The sequence below is a fragment of the Canis lupus genome, chromosome 32, assembly GCF_003254725.2.
Source record: "Canis lupus dingo isolate Sandy chromosome 32, ASM325472v2, whole genome shotgun sequence".
Classification (NCBI taxonomy): domain Eukaryota; kingdom Metazoa; phylum Chordata; class Mammalia; order Carnivora; family Canidae; genus Canis; species Canis lupus.
In genome coordinates, this window is record NC_064274.1 from 17,427,947 (window position 1) to 17,450,457 (window position 22,511).

Sequence of the window (22,511 nt, forward strand, 5' to 3'; positions counted from 1 at the left end):
ATTAAAAACAACAACAACAACAACAACAAAAAACCCTGAGAACACAATGAATTGCTTTTATTTTGGTATGCATCAACATCTCAGCATTTAGTGGTCCTGAACAGTAAAGTAGAAAACCACAGCAATTTGCCAGGAAGTCAAGCCCACCAATTTCGGGGATCTGCTATGCACACCAAGTTCTTTCTCGATCCCTGTTGAGGACCATGAGATGCAGCGGCACCAAAACCAAAGTATGCACCGAATCCAAGGTTCTTTTTGTTCCAGTTATCAGATTCCAACCTAGACCCAAATGGATTGTAAGATGACCACATGAGAACCCTGTTTTAAACTTCTTCAATTGTTAAAAGCAAAAGCAATTACAGGAAAAGAAAACAATTCATTCAGAGGGATCGTGTGGTGTGCTTACAAGTGTCTTCTGTGGCCTTTCTCCAAGTTTTACCACCGAGCACTTTGAGAAATGGCAGGTCTGAGTACCCCTGGTGACTTCTTTTCACTTTATCAAAACCTGAGCTAAAAAATGGCATCAGCTGACAATGACAGCAGAGGGTGGCAGGGCTGAGGACCCAATATTCATTCCCAGGCTGGTGGAGAATGAAGAGTAAATGTGGTTCCAAACTAAACGAGGGAAGTCAGACTTTTTCCAACCTTACCTAATGGCTTCTGGACAAAGCAAGGAAGTATTGGGTGGTGATGGTGCAAAAAAGGGACTTGAGGAGGAAGGAAAAAGCAACACCTCTCTATTAAAGTGGGAAAGAAGATATGGGGAAAGCCCTGAATTCCTCACCAAAGGCCAATTTCAGAGGGTAACAGAGGGGGTTACAATCTATGCTTCAGCCGAGGGTGGTCATGGGAAGTGGAGAAAGGATGATGGCTTGGAGGGGGGAGGGCATCATTTAAGACTTAAAAAATGAAACCGGGGGTGCAGCTGGAGCACCCCTGCACACCCAGCAGTAGTCCCACAGGCTGCAACCTGAAACCTTGATGCCTATTCTAGCAAGCCACCCCAAGCTGGAGGGCTGTTTCAGGGACAAAGGGGTGGGGGGAGGGAGAGAGGGAGGGAGCCAGCAGGAGGAGAAGGGAAGAAGGCAGAGACCCCAGGCCATGTAATCACCAGCAAGGTGATTGTGTGATGTGTCTTTTCACAGTTGAGTTAGATGTGCCCTACCCATTATGATGGGAATCTATTTAAATATACTTTCTTGATCCCAGAAGTTGAACTATGTGGACAGTGGTTACACTTGACAGGAATGATTTGTTATAGCACAACTTATATATTTCAAATGGACAAAAAATTACTATCATTTACAGTATCTTAAGATAGATGGCCTTTGAATGGGAGCTTCCTTTCCAGTACTTTTGAGGTCTACAAGACATGTCTAGAAAATGTACTACTGTGGAAAATGACTGCTTAAATCAAATTGGTGGGGGGAAGGGGAGGGCCTGTGGTTTCTCTTTGATTAATTGCTGTAACACTGTCCTTCGGGCCGCCGAGGGAGTTTCATGTTTCCTTTAGACATCATTAGGTGCCAGAGCTCTTGCAGGACAACTTTGATGGTATATGAATTCTGCCATTTTGCTAGCACTGATATGGCTCTCGGGGTCCATCACTCCATTAGAACTATTAATTCCATTTATATTAATTTTTGTTACAAATCTTACAAAGGGGGGGTGCTTCTAGGTATTTAGGTCCAAATTCTATTTTAAGGTTGTATATTCGGTTTTCATAAATTGTTCTTGGAGGCCCAGTTATCATCCCTGTCTATCATGTGAGTGTCATGTCTTCGTCATCTTCTAGACCCCAGCTAACTGTGCCATCTCCTACTACTTTCTGGCCTTCCAGTTCTTTGAATAGTTGAAAATTGCGAGGGACTTTTACTCCTGAGCCCGTGGTGGCTGCTATCTTGTGTCACTGTCTATTGTAATTAATGATTTTTTAAATGTATCTTATTAAAAATTATCCATCATAATGTTTTGAGTACTTACTTGCACAAACATTTTTAGAAAGAAACTTATAAAAATAGTGTATAACCTTTCTTGGGAATACACTCTACCTGAGCTGTGAGGTTGAGGTCCTTATTGGAATAAAATTAAATAGATACAGAAAGAACTAAGAGAATAAGAAATGCAAAACAAACAAACAAAAAAAACCCAGATAAAAATAATAAAAGCTTGAACTTGACATGCTAATTTAAAAATTCAGATGAAAGTAAACACTCCAGAAGAGTTTAGAAAATTTTGAAGAATAAAGCCAATGGATCACACCCTACTTGCTTTACAATGTAAAGCATGTATCCTATGTATCACAATGTAAAGTTAAGGGCAGTGTAACATGGGTGGTTTGAGACTGCAAAATCATTTTAGTGTTTCTGCTAGAAAAGATCATTTTCATCTCAGTTTTCAAGCTAGTTTGTGTCCAGCTCAGTTTAATCCAGCACTTTTTTGTTTTTCAGTGAAACTATTTAATTTATTAACATTTATTTATTAAACTTAGGCTTCCTTTATTTTGTTTTTTATACCAACTATTCTGCCAAATGCTACAGATAGAAAAATTAGTACTCTGGATAAAGACTGTGAATTTACTGTTTGCAAGGAGCCTCATAAATTACTTGTTCCAAAGGTGGATCCTAATGAATTTATGTGTAGTCAATCAAAGGGCAATATCCCTGAGGTCCTCCAAAATTAAGGCCCTGAAACTTTATTGAATTTAAGAAGCTTGAAGCAGAGTACAGGGTTCTATACCCAGAGATTTTGACTTTAGAGTCCAGTCTTTGTCACTCTACAGCCCATAAGTTCAACCACTGGCCCTTAGTGCCTGTTTATTCCATCTCCCCAGATAAATGTTAAGAAATCTTATTCAGTTATGTGGTATTTCCTACAAAACTCAGAGCAGAGTCATACCACACAAGAGATGCTAAAATATACATAAAGGAGTAAATATACATGAGGAGTTAAATCCGGACAACATTAACAGTTACTGAACTAGCCCCTGTGTCCACTATACAGCCCATAAAAGATACAAGTGATAGCAACTGATGTCAGCATGAAACAAAAGTTCCTGTGTCGCTTAGTATAAATTGTTCTCTTAGAGGAAATTGGGAGAGTAGAAGAACTTCCCTTTCTTTACACTTTAGGAAATATGTCATTCATTCTCTGTAGAAGGACTGGTTAACTTTTTTCCATTCTGTGAACTAATTATTTCTTACATGTTAAATAGGCAAAGATGTTGCTTAGTTAGAGTGAGATTTTGACTCTGCCTGATGATTATAATGCCAGGCTAATTATTGTTCTGAGGAGCTACCTAATGCCCAATAAGAGTGTGCTTCTCTACCTGAGATGACCTGTGGATATGGACATGTGTTTTATTGCAATTATAAAACATACTTTGATGATTATTTTTTGTGTATCATCACAATTACCTGTTCTCAGAATCTGAGGAGCCTAATCTCCTTTATAAGTCTTATATTTCATTTAGTGACAACTGTTCTTGAAGGTGTAATATATACTCTAGTATAATTTTAAAATATCCACAAGTTGTCAGGTTGAGTGGCTGAGAGATTTGTTTAAAGAAATGTGGGCAGGGACGCCTGGGTGGCTCAATGGTTTGGTGCCTCCCTTTGGCCCAGGGCGTGATCCTGGAGTCTTGGGATCGAGTCCCAAATCAGGCTCCCTGCATGGAGCCTGCTTCTCTCTCTGCCTTTGTCTCTGCCCCTCTCTCTCTCTCTTTCTCTCTTTCTCTGTCTCTCATGAATAAATAAATAAAATCTTAAAAAAAATGTGGGCAACACTTTTATGATTGGACAAAAAAGGGAGAAAATGAAAATATTGTGTGAAAGATGTTTTAAAAGCTTGAATTATGAAATGGATTATATCTGAGACTTAGAGTCTGCTTAATTTAATTTTATTTTTTTTAAAGATTTTATTTATTTATTCATGAGAGAGAGAGGGAGAGAGAGAGGCAGAGACACAGACAGACAGAGGGCAAAGCAGGCTCCATGCAGGGAGCTCAACATGGGACTGGATCCTGGGTCTCCAGGAAAATGCCCTGGGCTGAAGGTGGTGCTAAACTGCTGAGCCCCCTGGGCTGCCCAAGTCTGCATAATTTTAAAAACAAAATAAGAACAGACTAAATTCTAACTCTTTAAATATTGTCTAAACAGGAGTCACTTAAAGAGATAGTAAAATTAATTTAGTAGTATGCGTTCTGTGATCTCAGTAGAGCATTTATAGACTAATTGAATGAAAATGGATATAAATATCTCTTAAATATAAGAAAATTTACTTAGGCAAAATCTCATTTTAATATATAATATTATATATAGATATATATATAACTTTATATATCAGAATATGAAAGGAAAAACAAAGAAAGACTAGAATCTTAGAGAAAGATCTTTTCCTCTTAAATTTTGCTTCATAAAATAGTGATATTTGATATTGACTAAAAAAAAGATTGGTATTATACCATGGAAATGGAGAAAAAGGCACTCTGGGAACATCAGGCCACATCTATGACGTAGTCATAGAGCTTGGAAAGGGTAGGGCAAGATTGGGTCACTTTAGGTCACCTGCTTTGATTAGTATACCTGGAGCAGACGGAGAGGAGCTAGAAATGTAGCGAGTGTATGTATGTTGTTGGTAGATATGTACATTTTTGTAGGCTTCCTTTATTTTGTTTTTTGTAAAGATTTTATTTTTAAGTAGTCTCCATAGTCAGTGTGGGGCTGGAACTTACATCCCCAAGATCAAGAGTTACATGCTGTACCAACTGAGTCAACCAGGTGACCCTGTTTTGTTTTTCAGTAAATCATTTTCTTATGTGATATTTGAAATTATTAGCCATGCATTCTTTTAATATGTATCACTAATGTTACTGCCTTATTTTGAATCACCAAATGTACTTCTTAGGTTAATTTTATTTTATCAAAATATTTTATGCAAATAGTAAAGGAAATATAAAGGCTTATATACAGAAAACTGAGCAGTTCCATTTTTAACCCTTCCTTTACTTGATCAGAGCAACAATTATTTCTCATGGTATTTACCTTTGTAATTTCTAAATAATAATCATCTTCTAACTCTTGAATCTTCGGTCTTAGTTATATTTACTGACTTATGGTAGGTGAGACTTTTACTTTACAGCTCTACTGCTCTTGCCAGCTTGTCAATATCATCATTTTGGAAAGATTATTTAACAATATATTTTTAAAAACCATTTTCAGTCTTTAAATTCTTACAGCAATATAAATATTCTGTGTGAGCCAAAGTTTGGGAGAATTCTGTATATTGGGATTCAGTAAGAGAGTCGACAGACACCCATAGAGAGCACTTGCTGGTAAAGTGGGCCCTAAAGGCCTGTGTGAGCCACTGCCCCTCTCCCTGCATGGATTTGCTAAGCACACTGCATCAGGGAACCTGGAGCACTTCTCTCCTTGCCAAATTACACAGCTCTTCATGTGTTGTGTTTTTATCTGCATGTTTGAAATCCAATTCTTCTATATAGAAGGAAATTAAGCATTTCAAACTATATATAGACATAGCACTGGGGGATGAATGGCCTAAGTAAGCTTGTGGGAAATGTGAAAATATTTTTGAAAATATATTTCTTTAAAAAAAAATCTCTTCTTTCACATTCCTCAAATATTTACTTATATTGTGCCACAGTACAGGTTTTCTGCACAGATAATGTCTTTGTAATCACTTTGTCTTTGCTAGGAATGAAACACTCATCTTCCTTTTGTTATTGGCCTTATTATCTTTCTGTCATCTTTATACAGTTTTTATCATTTTATTATTTAAACCAGTTAATTGTTTTTCTTTGTGTTCCTTTTCCAGAGTATATGCTGTAATTCTTTTAGAGGCCATCTTCCATCAATAGATTACAAATTCATTTGAATTTAAGTGGCTTTCAAATTAATGCTGTTTTCCTTTTGTCTATTACCTTTTATTTCAAGTACTTTTCTGCCTAAGGAAATATTTAGTGGCTACTGTCTGTTTGTAAAACAATTACACATATAATGAAGACCATTGGGAAGATACAGAAAATAAGAAACTCATGCCATCTAGGGAAAACAAGCATCCTCATATATGTTCTTCTGTCTGACTGTATATATACACAGATTATACATCCTTCCAATGTATACTTCAGGAAGCAGAGTTGAACTAGTGATACCTGCTGTCATGAAACTGCTACACCAGCTAATAAAGGGGATAGTCCGCATAATCATATAATTATTTAATTATAATTTTGACAAATGCATATGGTATAAGAGTACAAACAGTTTTTTTTTTTTTAAGATTGTATTTATTTATTCATGAGAGTCAGAGAGTGAAGCAGAGACATAGGCTGAGGAAGAAGCAGGCTCCCTGTGGGGAGCCAGATCTGGGACTTGATCTCAGGACCTGGCATCATGACCTGAGCCAAAGGCAGACCCTCAACCACTGAGCCACCCAGATGCCCCAAGAATACAAACTTTTAAGGAAGGGGAATAGCATTATCAAGTTTGTGAGCGGATTTCATCTATTTAAAAAATTGACAAAACAAAAATTGGTTTCTAAATTTTTTTTTTAATTTTTATTTATTTATGATAGTCACAGAGAGAGAGAGAGGCGCAGAGACACAGGCAGAGGGAGAAGCAGGCTCCATGCACCGGGAGCCCGATGTGGGATTCGATCCCGGGTCTCCAGGATCGCGCCCTGGGCCAAAGGCAGGCACCAAACCGCTGCGCCACCCAGGGATCCCCAAAAATTGGTTTCAAATGTTATTTTTCTTTAGATGATATAGAATTGTGGTCTAGTAGAATTGAACACTAATGTGAAGAATCCTGTTTTTAACTTTAGTATGTAAACTTTTCCATTTGACTTTACTTCAGCTACTACTAAAGTGCGAAATTAGTGACATAAACTGCTTATAATGAATTTGTCTATGATAGTACCATATGATGGTTACAATGTTAAGTAGATTAAGAAAAAAAAAGATGTAAGTCTTGGTTTCAAATAAAATTCATGCTTTTAATTTCCTTGATATTATGCTCTCTCTTCATAAAGCAGATGAGTAGAAAATATACCCATTTATCAAATGAAAAAATGGAGGCATAGGAAAGACTCAGATTTCAAGTATGGTAGAAAGGACAATGAAGTGGTAGTCAACCTTTTCTTTCTGAACTTCATTTTTCCTGTTTATATATAAAGAAGATTCATCTTTATCAAATTCTATCATAAGTGTACTATGGTTGGTGGTATCACATGGCCAGTGAAATGCATTCAGAGTTTTCTGCCTATACTTGTACTTCAACAAGAGAAGCTGTGCTTTTGTTTTGTATATCGGGCCTTGAAATACATTCAAGTATAACACCAGGGGTTATAATACTGACCTACTTTGGGAATAAAAATTTGGGCTTTCAGCATGGATTCATTGCTTTACTTTTATTCTAGGTGAGGTCATAAATCACTGCTCTATTATGTTTTTCTGTAAAATGAAGTGTCAGGGTCTCTTTTTTTTCTAGTATAATAATGTAATGAGAATTAAGTTATGTAAGTGTATATTTATCTTGAAGAGTGTTTTTAATAAAACCATGTGTTTGGTTTCTGCAAGTGGTTATGATGAAATTTTTTGTCTAAAGCATTTCAGCTGTAGCAATATTTGAGTCTATGTGTAGATAGTTATGCTTAGTATTTTTGGTAAACTAAAAATTTTATATTATACAGTGAGGAATTTTGAATAGACTAGTAGGAAATTGTGATAGTTTAACATAAACCAGGTTATTATTTATCTATCAGGAAACCTAAAGAATAAAAAAGATTTTATTAATGATTTTAATGTTGATAATATATAAAGCCAGTTTAGATGATCTTTTAAGATCTATGTAATTTTTTGGTTTCTCAAGACTTTACTAAGGATTTTGTCCAATTTCAGGCACCATCCTGGTTTTCTTAGTGTCTAGTTTTATCAAACATAGACTACAGCAAATCTTTAGGTTATAGCAAACATTTTTCGTGATTCTGAAATGGTAAACTATAATTATCTGAACCTGACCTTCTATCTAGTGCTATTTTTACAAGACTGCTTTACTTCTACAAATATTCCTTCTAAATAACTTTTTTTTAATAGCCATACTCATCAATATTCCAGCACATTTTAACTGCTAGTCTCTTCAGAACTCACAGAAGACACATAATTCAGCAAGAAGAACAGTGAGTCATGTCACATCTTGTTTTCATAGGAACAGCAAAGCATAAGCATATGTCAGTGTTTGCTCTGGGGTAGGTTTCCCTAGAAAACAGATCAGTGAGATGCTAAATTGCAATTTTATGTGATAGACAGCTGAAAACAAGGCCATGTGTGAAAGTAGTCGAACTCTTAGATGTTGTGCATGTCAAAACGGGAACAAAAATTATAATGCAAGTTTAATTTCCTTATGTGATTCTCAACATTAATTGAGGTATGCAGCTCACCCACAGCCTTGGGTGTGGCCCATGAACATAGCTGCTAATTCTGATGTATAATTTTTATATTTTATTGCCATATATGACTGGGTTTTTAGATTGTAACCACTGATGAAAATGAGAGAGGAAATGTGTTGGCTATACCATGACATACATGTTTTTGGCTTTGACTATTTGTGTCATAACTTTTTTTTGTTTATAGAACTTCAGTACTTGGCAATACTTTTGGAGAAAGTTTTAATATGCTGGATTTCTTCTTGGGATTGGGAACAGAGCTTGTTCTCTGGACAGCCTGTGATATAGTTTCTTATCTACATAGACTTCCTTGCCAGTGACTGTGATGGTTTCAGAGGCATCCAAGGGCCACACTTATCCCCCAGATGTTACCTCTGAGGGCAAGTACACAATACCATGGTGAGCCTACCTGTTGCCTTTGTACCTTGGGTTCAGTAAAATGCCTGAGGGTAATTTAGAAGAAGAGAGTCATTGACTTTCCCTTGGTAATTCGATGACTTTCTCCTTCAATTAACTTTTCAGAAGCAAATGTAGCCCACCTAGCCTAGGATTGTTGCTAGTTGAAAGAACTGTTTTATTTTTTTTTTTTTAAGATTTTATTTATTTATTCATGAGAGACACAGAGAGAGAGAGAGAGGCAGAGACATAGAGAGAGAAGCAAACTCCATTCAGGGAGCCTGATGTGTGACTGGATTCTGGGACTCCAGGGCTACACCCTGGGCCAAAGGCAGATGCTTAACCACTGAGCCAAAGAAGTGTTTAGAAGAAAAGAAGACTTTAGTTTCACTCTGGGGACTTAGGGATGAATGATTTGGAATGGGGTTATCTATCCCATTTCCCATTATCCCTAGTACATCCTCATTCTTATGGTAGCCAAGAACTGACATTTTCTGAAATTAGACTGGTGAGGTGGCTTTCAGAAAACAATATTGTGTGTAATGTTAAATTCTTCTCTCATAAAAGCCTGGAGCCTGGAAGAAGATGATAGTTGTCATTTATGTTCAGTTTTCATGTCATAAGAAATATTAAATACCATAACTGACACTATAATAGTGTCCATGTGGCAAGCATTGCTCTAAACACCTTACAGGCATTTTTTCATTGAGTTTTCATAATTACCCTTGATAAGAGAGATAAGTATTGTTACTGTTCTTATTTTACAAGTGAGGAAATAGAGAGCTTAAGTAACATACGCTTACTTTGTAATTTAATGTGTTTAGCCTAGCTTTTAACTTACTAGTAAGTTAAACAACTAGTAAATGGAGGAACTAGGATTAGAATCTAGGCGATCTGCTCTTAACTCTGGGAGGTACTGGACATTCTAAAGACTACACTATTTATCAAAGTGACCACACTATCTTAGATGAATTTTATTTTATTTATTTTATTTTATTTTTTTATTTCTTTATGATAGTCACACAGAGAGAGAGAGAGAGAGGCAGAGACATAGGCAGAGGGAGAAGCAGGCTCCATGCACTGGGAGCCTGACGTGGGACTCCATCCCGGGTCTCCAGGATCGTGCCCTGGGCCAAAGGCAGGCGCCAAACCACTGCGCCACCCAGGGATCCCTTAGATGAATTTTAAAATCTTTGAGGCCAGTGTTAGTGTTGGATTTATTTGCCAGTCTTTTCTGTGTCTCTTCCACCTTGTCATAGGTAATAATACATTCCCTAGGAGAAATAAAAGAATTAGCTAATATAGCCAGTCGATTTGGCCTTCTCCTAGGAAAGAACCCTGAAACAATGATACAGCTCCTGTGTGAACATCACCAAACAGCCCATTCCAGTTAGACAGCTCTAATTAAGTGAAAGTCCTTTTAATTAAAATCTCACTGTTGGTGTTCAGTTAGAACATTTTAGAAAAGCAGCCCAAAGAGTTAAATATCAGAATAGTTATGGAAGAAAAGAATCATTGTTATCTTAAAAGGAATCAGGAACTGTGATGCCAAAGCTATATAAGTAGTTTTCCATTTATTGTAAATAGTTTGCATTTTTTTAAGATCACAATATTGAGTACATTGTGTGTTTTTCTATTGACTGATTTCTGATCCTTTATGAGGTCCCAGGTCCTTCTGTGAATCTAATAAAAAGAGGAAGTAAATATAGGAATCACCAATTCCTGTTCTTTAGAGATCTTTCAGCACCAACATAAGAGAGATATCAGATGAGACAATGTGTTTTTCTTTCACTAAAGAGCCTAATATATTTCACATTATTTGTCTTATGACTTAGGTATTAGTGTTTGGCTTTTCTAAGTTTTCACACATTTTCAAATAGGGAAAATCTCCACCAATTTATAGTAAGTACTTGCTAGAGGATGTCATTGTTGGAAAGTTACATATAGTAACCTATGGTTAGCATTTCTGTTCTTCTCAGTGATTATAAATTTGTCAAAAGCAAATTTAGTGAGATTGAACTCTACAGACATACCCTAGCCAAAGCCTGTGTTAATTATTGTTATTGTTATGTCTGTTCATTTTGTTCCTTTGAGGATATAATTGGATGCAGTGTTTTTCAAAAGTTAAAACTAGTTTAATATTGTTTCATGAATGGGCTGTTTCAGTTCTGTGAACCACTATTTGTGTGATAGCCATTGTGTTTATTATATCACCTGCCAACCTTCCAGACCTTTCTGTGCTCTCTGCCTTTGAGTAAAGATTAGTGTTTCTCAAACTGAAGTTTATTATGCATTTAGTTTTTTGAGTCAGGACCAGCATTTCCCCTCCCTACTTTTTTTGTTTTTTTAAATGAAACAGACTAGAACAGAATATATTTTAACAAATTGCACATGAAAATATGTTTTATTGGTTCATATTTGTACTAGGTAGGTCATGATATAAAATATATTTCTGACTGTGTATTGTGATTAAATGGTTTACAGTGGTGGTCTACACCACTTCTACTCACTTGGCAGTCCCTGGACACTGGTGTCAGTTTTAACTATTTGCTCCTGGTCTACAATAAGGTAAGTGCTGAAACTGAGAATAAGCATTTAGAAATTTTTGAAGCAATTTGACATTTGATCAGTGGATTTGTCCCATGGAAAGCTGTAGATCAATTTGGGTATTGCTGAACTTACATTATGAGTCAACTATGTTGTGAGTTGTGTGCTGTTATGAAGCAGTATTCAAGGGTCATGTTCTAATATATTAGATTCAAACAGTGGTGGAGGGAATTCTCTCAGGACAATAAGCTTGCCTTTTGGTAAAATAGGTAAAATGTGTTGTTAATTTGCTACAGTTTTGGATTTTCTTCCTTCCATATCAGAGGTATTAGGATAGAGAATATAATTTGTAAGATTTTATATCATCCCTTTGTTAAAAGTAATACTTTAACATTGGGAATTCTAATGTAGCCTAAATTTCACAACAAAGTCCATTATATAATTAATCAGAAATAGAAGCAATACTGTTTTACCTTACAGACAAAATTCAGTATCTATAAACAAAACTAAAGTTTCTTAATAAATGTTAGTAAATTGAACACCAATAAAAAATAAATTAAAAAAAAAGTTTCTTAATAAAGGAAAAATTGAATGCATTTCAGCCCTTTCTATGTGATAGTCTATTGTGGTAGTTATATGCTAATCACAAATAATAAAAGAATGAACAAATTCATTTATTCATTTTATTTATTTATTTATTTGTTTACTTACTTATGATTTTATTTATTTATTTGTGAGAGACAGAGAGAGAGAGAGGCAGAGACATACATAGGCAGAGAGAGAAGCAGGCTCCCTGTGGGGGGCCTGATGCGGAACTTGATCCCAGGACCCCAGGATCACAACCTGAGCCTAAGATAGACACTCAACCACTGAACCACCCAGGTGCCCCTATTTTATTTTTAAGTAGGCTCCACACCCAGCCTGGAACTTAGTGTGGGGCTTGAACTCATGACCCTGAGATCAAGACCTGCGCTGAGATCAAGAGTTGGATGCTTAACTAACTGAGCCACTCAGGCACTCCAAAATGAACAAATATTTTAATGTTTTCTGGCTTTAAATTTTCCTTTTTTGATTTAGATATTATATTGAATACTTTGACCTAATTTAACGAGATTCAATGATGATGATATTGGACAGGATTCTACAGTGAACTGATAAGTGTGAAATTAGAGTCTCATCTTAATTGAATAAGGATAGACTGATTTATCTATGGCTAAAATAGTCGCATTTGATCATTAATTTTTAAATTCCTGGACTCTGAGTAACTACCTCCAGATTTTTAAAAGACCTAAACATATCCCAAATTATTTTTTGAGGGTTAAATAAGTGGAAAAACATAAGTTGAGACTATAAAGAATGAAAAGTTTTCATTCCTGTGCTCTCCACAGACAGCAGACTGACTTTGTTTTCCTAATAAGGCTGCGCTAAATACTGGAATGCTTGTCCTTTTGAATTTTATTGAAATACCTAAAAATACCCACTTTACAAAAAAAGTTTGTAATTTAATGTGTTTAGCCTAGACAAAAATAGAAAAAGAGATGTATCTGGAAAAAGTTACTGGCAAAATTGTGCCTCTGATATTAGTATAGGACAGAGAGCATATAAATGTGAACTTCAAAAAACATTCTCTTACACTTTGGATGTATGAAGAACAAATTAGGTATTTTGCTATCTTCTATTTGTGTTTTATCTCAATATATTTAAGATTTTAGGCAAGTTTCAGTCCCTCTTCCCCTTCTTTTATGGTTAGTAAGTAGGCTTATACGGTTCAAACATATATACAGGGTAATTTATTGCTCAACACTGTATTTAGATTTAATCTTCTTTAATTTCAGATGTGGATTTAACTTTCTTACAAAAATGAAGTGCTGTGATTAAGGATACTTGTTCCTCTCACTTAGAGTATAAGACCAGGTTCTTATATTGGCATAAAGTAGCTTATGTGCTCTAGCTCCCACTTCTCTCTCTGGCTGTGCCTCTCACTGACCTCCCAGCTTTCCTAGCTCCTGTGCCTCACTGGCACATTCTTACCTTAGAGACTTTACACTTGCTATTTGGTTGACCTTGATTTCTCTACTTCAGGTCTCTGCTCAGATTTCATCTTAATAGAGAGGTCTTCTCTGACTCTTTTATATAAGATAACATATCCCTTTCCTGTCTTGCTTTACTAGACTCTGTTTTGCTTATTACCATGTGATATACTTGTTTTTAGTCTGCTTCCCCTCAAAGTAGGTAGTTTGTTTCATTCATTACTCTTGCCCCACTGCCCTACAACAACTTGGTGTGTTAGGGGCTCAGTGAGTATTTGTAGAATTTTTTTTAAGGTTTTATTTATTTATTCATCAGAGACAGAGAGAGAGAGCGAGAGCGAGAGAGAGAGAGAGAGAGACACGCAGAGACATAGGCAGAGGGAGAAGCAGGTTCCACGCAGGGGGCCAGATGCGGGACTTGAGCCTGGATCCTGGGATCATGACCTGGGCCAAAGGCAGGTGCTAAACCACTGAGCCACCCAGCTGTCCCTGTAGAAGTAATTAATAAATTAATGAAATTAAGGAAATTATAACGCAGGTATTGCCCTTGAACTTGAAGTGACATTGGGTATAAGACATATTGGTCAGGAATGAGAAGGTGCTTGGTTAAAATAACTTATGGTAATATATAAGGCCATACTAATAACAAATCTGGTGGTTAATGGGAACTGGATTCTGTCCATAACATAAAGGTGCGTGTGTGTGTGTGTGTGTGTGTGTGTGTGTGTGTGTGTATTTGTTTATAAAAAAATAAAGCTGATTCAAAAAGAATTGAACACTATCAAAAATGTATTATTAGGTGACTTAGGTATGTATGTGGGTATATTTATGGATGTAGGTATATATTTAGTTACCCAGTATATATGAATATCTAGCCAAAACCTAATTAAAAGGAACCATCATGATTATTTCTATAATCTTACATGCTCAGCATGCACTAGTGTGTCACAGGGCACAAATCAAACCTGTAGCCTGATTCATTCTGGATTATTGGTAGTATATCACCCTTGATAACTATAATGGGGACTATGATACCTGTTCCTTTATTTTCTCAAGATTGTGAAGAGGAAACAGAAACATGTAATTCATAACATACACACAGGAATGTCTTGTGATGTGGTATCTTGGGATCTACGTGGCCACTAACTTCAGAAGCTGGTTGCAATTTTAAGTAAAACACTCAGTTTAGCACCATAGATGATAATCATTATGGAACCTGCTGGAAAATGAAGTTATTTTAGAATTCTTATTGCTATGGGGAAGATATTCTGCTTATCTAGAAAAAAATATGGAAGAATAGATTAAAGGCTCCATAATACCGAGGTTTAGAGCTGCTTATAGAGAATATCGAAAACTTGCATTCAGTTCTCAGTTCTGCCTTTTTCAAATTCTAAATTGTGGTCAAATAATTTAACTCATTTGAGCTTCTCTTCCTGTATTAAAATGAGAACAGTATTACTCTCTCAAGAAAAATAGGTGATATAATTTATATAATGGGCCAAGTGAAATGATTGGCATATACTCAACAAGTGATATTTTTTCATCCATTTCTAGTTTGTTGTTTTCTCTTGAAACTTATCCTGGTAGATAATTTGGTTTGATTATAACAGTATATAATAAGAAAAATAATTTCTATAACTCAAGGGTCAGATCTTCTGTATAAGGAGTAGGAAAGTAGTCTCTATCACTGCTGACTCTGTGTCAGTCACAAAGGTGTATGACATTCGTGATCTCATTTTATCCTCAAAACAATTCCTCAAGGAAAGATTATTATCCTTGTTGTATCAACAAAGAAACTGTAGAGTTAGCTAATTTATTTTTTTGGTAACCTAGACTTGCAACCTTCATTTACCTATTTCTCCTATTTCTCAAAGAATTCCTCTCTATTAACAAAGAGCTTGGTAAGAGAAATGAAAGATAGGTTCTCTCAGTCTTTTTAGGGCTCTAAGCTTTTCCTAAAGGGAAGAAAAAAGTAAGTAAATTTATGAATTGTGCCTGCTTTTATACTACTTTTCTCCTACTCTCCATCATCTGGTGCTTATCATAAGAGTTTTCCTGAAGCATTAGTTTTATATGCATGGCTATAAGTCTCTGAAAATCCAGTTATGCATATAGTTTGTCATTGATGCCTACTTTCCTAATATGAATGAATGTTAACCACATTTGTTATTTAAGAGTATCTTAATAGTATCATTGAAAGAGCCAGAAAGATGTAGATGTATCAATGGAACTCCTGAATTTTCACAAGTAGATTATTTACTTTACAAATCCTATTATTTTTATATTAGCAATCAAGGACTATGTTGATAAAAATATTTTTTTTCTTACTGATTGGAGCTAGAAGAAAGTATATATTAAATAGAAGTGATTAGCATTGTGCCCAAAGAAAGCTATAAACCAGTAGGTTTTCAGAGAATGCAACTCTGTCATTAATTGCTTGTTTATATCAATGTTGAAAGTATTACTGTCCATTCCTAATATGAAATAAAGTATAGAGTTTTGTGGACAAGAATGAGAAAGAAGGAATTTACCCCTTTCTGCTTCTCTCACAGAATGCATAGTTCATCCTTGTTAGTTAACTCTCTTAGAATTAAAAAAATACATATTATTAATAGTTCATTCACAATATATAGCAGAAAATGAGAGAGGTTTTTATTAACCCTTATCATGTATTAGCAAATAAACTGAAGTACTGAGTAGTGGAGTTAAAAATAGTGCCTAAAATATCATCTTAATCCAATAACATTAACCCCGTCTCTTCACCAAGCTTCATCAATGCCATGTGGTGTGAATTTTATTTGAGCTGGTGATTTGGAAGTTTAGGTTGGGTCATTCAGTTGCAAGTAATACCAAAGTTCGAGATAGAGGGGTTAAAAGGAATTGACAAGTAGTGCCCAGCAACCACAGAAAGATTGATGAGGTGCTAAGCTCTCATATTTTTATTCATGTCAGTGTCTGAAGAAATTGTAACTAAGATTTTTTTATTATGCAGAATAATTGTGAGGCTTACAGTCCAAAAGAGCCATGTTCATATAGGATTATTTCCAGAAGGTTTGTTATAATGAAAACCATAAAATGATCTAAACCAGAGGTTGACCAGATTTAGCCCCCATCCTGTTCTTATGAATAAAGTTCTATTGGAACGTAGGCATGCCCACTTATTTACACTTGTCATTCTTCTTGTTCTAATGATAGAACCTTTAAGCATTAAATTGAGAGCCTATGACCCACAAAAACTAAAGTATTGACCATCTGGCCCCTTACAGTAAAGTTTAACATTTCTTAATAGTGGGGCATATAAAATAGATTCCTTATTTAAAATTTCTACTGAAATAGTATTTTCCCTGTAAAAGAATTTTACCTATAATAAGAATACATTAGCCTGGACTTTGAAGTTCCTTTTATTTAAACTTGAACATATCTAAAATATTACACAATTTCTTTAACAGTCTTTTTGATAGAAGTTCTTTTATAAATACTAGTTAGAAAAATATGTTTTTTTCCCCTTCAGTGTTCTGAGGTTATTTTGAGTATGGACATGAGGCAGAATGGACAGATGAAAAATGTTTAAAAATGTTTTTATGGTAATAAATGTTAAGTAGAAAAAATAAATTTCTTCCATTAGAATCAGGTAGAATAATGTGAAATTTTGCATTTATCACTATATGAAACTGTCTTATTTATTGACTTATTATCTACCTCCTTCATTAGAATGTAGATTTGAGGCAGGAACCTTCTTTGCCTTGTTTGCTACTATATTCCCCTGGCTGGAACAGTGCCTGCGCCTCAATAAATATTGATTAATGGACAGATGAAAGGATAATCTCAAGTGAAAGATGACATGTAACATATAAAACTGTCACCAAAACTAGTTATTCAAATTGATCAGTATTCAGTTTACATTTCTGAAGATCTTAATAGCATCAAATTTGTGAACTTCAACCATAAAAATTAAAGCAGCATAGCATGAGAAGAAGAAATATTTGTTAATCTCTTGGTTCCTGCTGGGTGAGATGGATATATTAGAGGGAGAAAAATGGGGACATTGGCATTAAACTTGGCATTAGGAGTCCAAATTATTTAACATTTCTGAGCTTTATTTCTGAAATTAAGTATTGTATTGTATATAAGGCCTTAATTCAATGTTGAGCTCCTAGTAAGACCCCGGTAAATGGTAATGTAATGTAATGCTGATGCTATCATTATTTGTATAATGGGAAATATTTTATCACTTTAAATTTAGCTTAATGTTTCCTTGTCTATTCTCCCCCCACCTCTGAACTCCTGCCGTGCCCCCAAATAGTGTGCCATGCAGGTCAGGCAAGCTCAGTAGAAGTCTTTTCCTTCTTTCCTCCCTGTCTTGGTCTCTCCTCCTCCTGCCCTCTGTTCTTCTGTGGCTTGATTTAGAATTGGTTGAGTTTCTTCTCAAACCTCATCAACTGCTATGACCATCTGAGAAGGATCTTAGAACAAAAGCCCTTCATCCTTACGTGTGGAATCAGAGCCTCTCCCAGTCTCAAGCCAAGCCCAAGCAGAGGGGGTCCCAGCCACTCAGATGGACTAGAGCAATCCCCTTGCTTCTCTTTTCTTACCTTCTTTTTCTCATTGTTCAAAGTATGTCCAGCTTTGGGTTCTTTTTCCCTTTTGATAGGAATAAAAGATACTATGTTAGTCCCCATGGTAAGATAAAGAAGATGCAGAGCGGGAGAGAAATTGAGAGTGAGACTGTATGTATGAGTGCATGTGTATGTGGTGAACACAATATTTTATAAGCCAAAAGGTGTTATGATATAACTTTTTTGTACTTTTATTTATAGAAAATTTAATCCTTACAGATTCTCAAGTCTTTTAGAAAAAATCATAAATACATTGCCCTAAGTGGTTTAAATGTTTAAGGTTTGAATTTACAGTAGACTGACTGGAACTACAATAAAATATGGAGGAATTGTTTAAGGAGACATCCCTCTGCACAGTTGAGTGCTCACTTTTTTCCCCTCTGGAGTTGCTTTGTTATTGCAAATTGACAACTTTGCAATTAAAGTGATTAATGATGTACCCTAGTGTTTACGGGTCTTGAGGTCAGTGAGTCCAAAGATGGCCATGTTGTGGGAAACTTAGATAGAGCTCATCTCACAGAAAAGGAACTTAAAAATCCTTCTGTTTTCTGTATGATTGTTTATGAGTTAGGTATATTAGATATGGTTGAAGGAGTCATTAAGACATTATGAGTAATGTGAATAATCTTTATCAGTCTAGTTCTGTTGCTTAATTCCTCATTCTTAAATACCAATGTGAGCATTCGTTGGCTACTTTTTAAGCTGAAAGCACATTATTTTATAAAGCAGTATTATAAAAATCCATTAATTCATTATATAACTTAAATATAATACCATTCATTGGGTGTTCATAAGATGCAGTTTTGTTTGATTCCTTTGAATCTAATTCCTGATAGAGCTATTGCTTATTTATAGCATTATTTTTCCTATACATCATTATAACCAGGGCATCACAATTTTAGTCTCTAATAAAATCCATTATAACATAGAGGTCTTTGAACTGTTTAGCCAGAAGTTTTGAAACTGGTTGCAGTGTACCCAGGATTTTTATTTTGGATGCTGCTCTTAGAAAAATCAATCACCTTTCAAAATAGATTGTTGTAGCCACACTGATGGCTTTGTTCTTTGAATTCCATGAGCCTGAGGATAGTATTGGGCCAATGCATCAGTCTCTCACCATCATGGCTTACTCCTGTACAGTGGCTTCACACTAAGAGAACAGAGAACAATAAGCAAATTGTTGAGCCCATGGCACTAAGCCATTGCCAGGATCTCTGCTGGTTTGAAACACACACTACACAAAAGTGACTTGTGGTGATCACTGCAGTTGAAAGGGAGATATAAAAAATAAAAAAAAATAAAAAAAAAAAGAAAGGGAGATATATTATCCCATTGTGTATTTCCCAGGATTTAAAGGGGAAAATGTAGATGTAATTTTTAATAACTTTACATTAGTTTTAAAAACTGCTTATCTATTTAAAAATCTTTTAAAAATGATTCACTTTTAAGTAATTTCTGACATTTCTAAAGTAAGGGTGTAAATGCTGGGTATAATGTGTTTACTTTTTTTGAAAGATGACTGTAAAAATCTTAATTCTGAGAAATAGTTTTTATTATTCAGTAATTCAAAATATTATTCAAATACTTGTTAGGATTTTCTCCTATGGGAATATAGGAAACACGTATTTCAGCTTGGTGAGGGAAATGAGATTTTCCTTTCTAAAACATTGATTATGCTCATAATCTTTGAGTATCTTACTTATTAAACACAGTTGAAGAAATCAATAGTTTGATAAAGAAACTATTTGATATAACGAAAAGTTTCGAAGATTGTATGGATTAAAATATTTATTTTCTTTCATTTCAGCCACTTGTAGGAGACTTAAGTAAACATTTCAGATTTACAGAGGTTTACTTTCTTTACTGTTTCTTTAAAATAGCATTTTCTGGAGGGTTTTTCCCCCTAACTCCAGTTTTAAGAAAAAAGGTTTCCTAAATAAATAAGTATTCTAAATAGATGAGTATGTCATACTTCAAAGGGGTATGGACAACAATCTGCAGTTTTTTTCTTTAGGCATTTAAAGGCTCTAAGAAGTTCTGTGATTAACATGCTTATTTTTGTTTGTTTTGTTTTTTGTTTTTTGTTTTTTGTTTTTTGTTTTGCAGGCATCAACTTTAATAGGGGCTGACCTGTTTGGGGGGCTGGGAGTGTCCCCTGATCCCCTTTCTGTTCTTGTTGGGAGGGACGTGTCACTGGGATTATCTGAAACCAAGATGAAAAAAAAAAAAAAAATGAAACCAAGATGAACCATCAACTAGGGAGCTGCGACCACCCTCCACAGCCTCTGCCCCGCAGCAGTTAACATGCTTATATAACTTTTAAGTTTCCCAGATATCTTTGGTAACAGACCTCTTTTTTTGTTTTGTTCTTTGAAAAGTAGTTTTCCATGAAATATACTTTGAGAAATAGTCTTACTTGCCATAAAAAAACACATGTACATTTTATAAAACAGAAAACACACAAAAGAGAAAAAGCAAATACTATTTGTAGAGAGCCTTTACTAAAATGTTAGTCTATTTCCATCTGCTTTTTTTCATGCATTGACCATGCTGGATATGCTTTTTTATCTCTTTTCTTTTCAACTGAATATCATAAAGTAAGCATGTTATCATGCAGTTCAGGATTCTTTCAAAAAATGATTTTACTCATTGGATGTTTCACCATATGGTTATATTGCAATTAACCATTTCCTCATTGTTTATTTAATTGGTTGTTTCCAATTTTTCAATATTATAAGTTACACTGTAGTTAATAAATATACATAAAGTCCTTTCCACATATCAGATTATTTCCTTATGATATATTCCCAGAAGTTGATCATTATCTCAAAGGGCACGGGCTTTCTTCAGGGCTTTTTACAAATACATGGCAAATTATTTTTCAAGAGAGTTGTGTTAATATATAGTTTTTCCAGCAATGTGTAGTCTCTCAAACATTATGTATTAACATTAAAAAAAATCTCTACACACGAGAGCAAAAGGTGGAAAGGTGGTATATCTTTTTATTTTGTTATTTTATAATAGTAAAAATTGGATTTTTAAAGCTGTTTATTAATTTTGCTGTTCATTAATTTTATAGATTTCATTTGTCATGTATTTTAATTTTTCAAACCACAATAGTTTTAGTGTCCTAAGAGTATGTAATTATACTTAAATATACACTTAAATAAAAAATACATTTAAATATAAGTACACTTAAATATTGATCTTTTAAAATGTAACTAATGCATGTTATAGGTACATATATACTGTGTGTGTTAAAATGTTTTTCCAAATATTTTTAATGACAGCAGTTTGACTTCTCTTCACTCCAAAAAGCAAAACGACACTCTAAAATGAGGGCCATTTTAAGTACAATGGTTAAAAAATTACATGGCTTAAATGAATACCTGCATGTCGTGTGACAGAGTAACTTTAAAGGAAATCTAAGTTTTAATGATTTTATGACTCATTTGGTGGTTATTTAAATAATTAAGCTCAAGGAACTAATTTTTATTGCATCTAGTGTCAACTACTTTGTTTGACATTTCATTATAAGTAAGTATTTTTTCCTTACAAAATGATGTTTGTGTTTTTAATGTGTAGTGGACCCAATTCTGGAATTTTGAAGATGTGTTATCCATTTTTTTTTCTGTCATACTTCAGGTAGTTGCACTTGTGAAATTTTATCAGAAGGCAAGCAGGGCTAACAGATTCAGGTTTCAGGTTGTAAGTTCATTTGTGAATTCAAGATTTCAAAGCAGTATTTTTGCAGACTTTCAATACATAAAGTATTTTAGGACTCATTATTATTCTGTGCTTTCTCAACAAAAAAAGAGGTTGGATTCCAAAATTAAGTAAACTAACCATTCTGAGGTTCTTGTTATTGTTGCTAACGTTGGTTAAGAACGTGTTAACACCCTGAAAAAACTAAAGGATTGTTTTCATAGACATAGGATATATGCATTCTATTCTGTTTGGAAACTTGGTGACTGTTGAACATCCAGTTCTTTTTATAAATTGTTTATATGTTTCTAGAAGAGTTCCATACACCTTTAAGTGTCCAAATGAAAAAAAGAAACCATCCTATTATGGCAGACTTCCAATAATGTCTTGGGTGGTTTTAATAAGTAGATCCTCTGTGATTACATCTCATTGTGAAATTTCAATGAAAGGAAGATTCCACTGTTCTGTACTTGAACTTGTTTCCTTTGCTTATTATAATAATCCTAAAAGCTAAAGGAGAATTTGTCTATTTGAGAGTACACATGGAAAGTTACACAGCTTTGCAGAATATAATTCTATATTGTAGTAACCGAATGTTAGCATCCATTGTGGCCTCTCACTAGGTTAGTCAATTACTCAGTCAGTGCTTGCCCTAACTAATCAAATTAGTTGTTATTGGAAAATTTGGTTGCTGTTAAAAATGTTGATTAGAGTTCATTATTAAGTTATTCTCAGAGATCAAATATCCTATGCTACCTTC

The 22,511-nt window shown here is 34.8% G+C and overlaps 1 protein-coding gene and 1 pseudogene across 29 annotated transcripts in view; one reads left to right on the plus strand and one right to left on the minus strand.

Moving 5' to 3' along the window:
- The window catches only part of PDLIM5 (PDZ and LIM domain 5), a 211,448-nt gene that overhangs the window by 100,679 nt on the left and 88,258 nt on the right, over window positions 1–22,511 (plus strand). The window lies entirely within an intron of this gene.
- On the minus strand, window positions 1,443–22,416 carry LOC125754193 (ubiquitin-conjugating enzyme E2 variant 1-like; annotated as a pseudogene).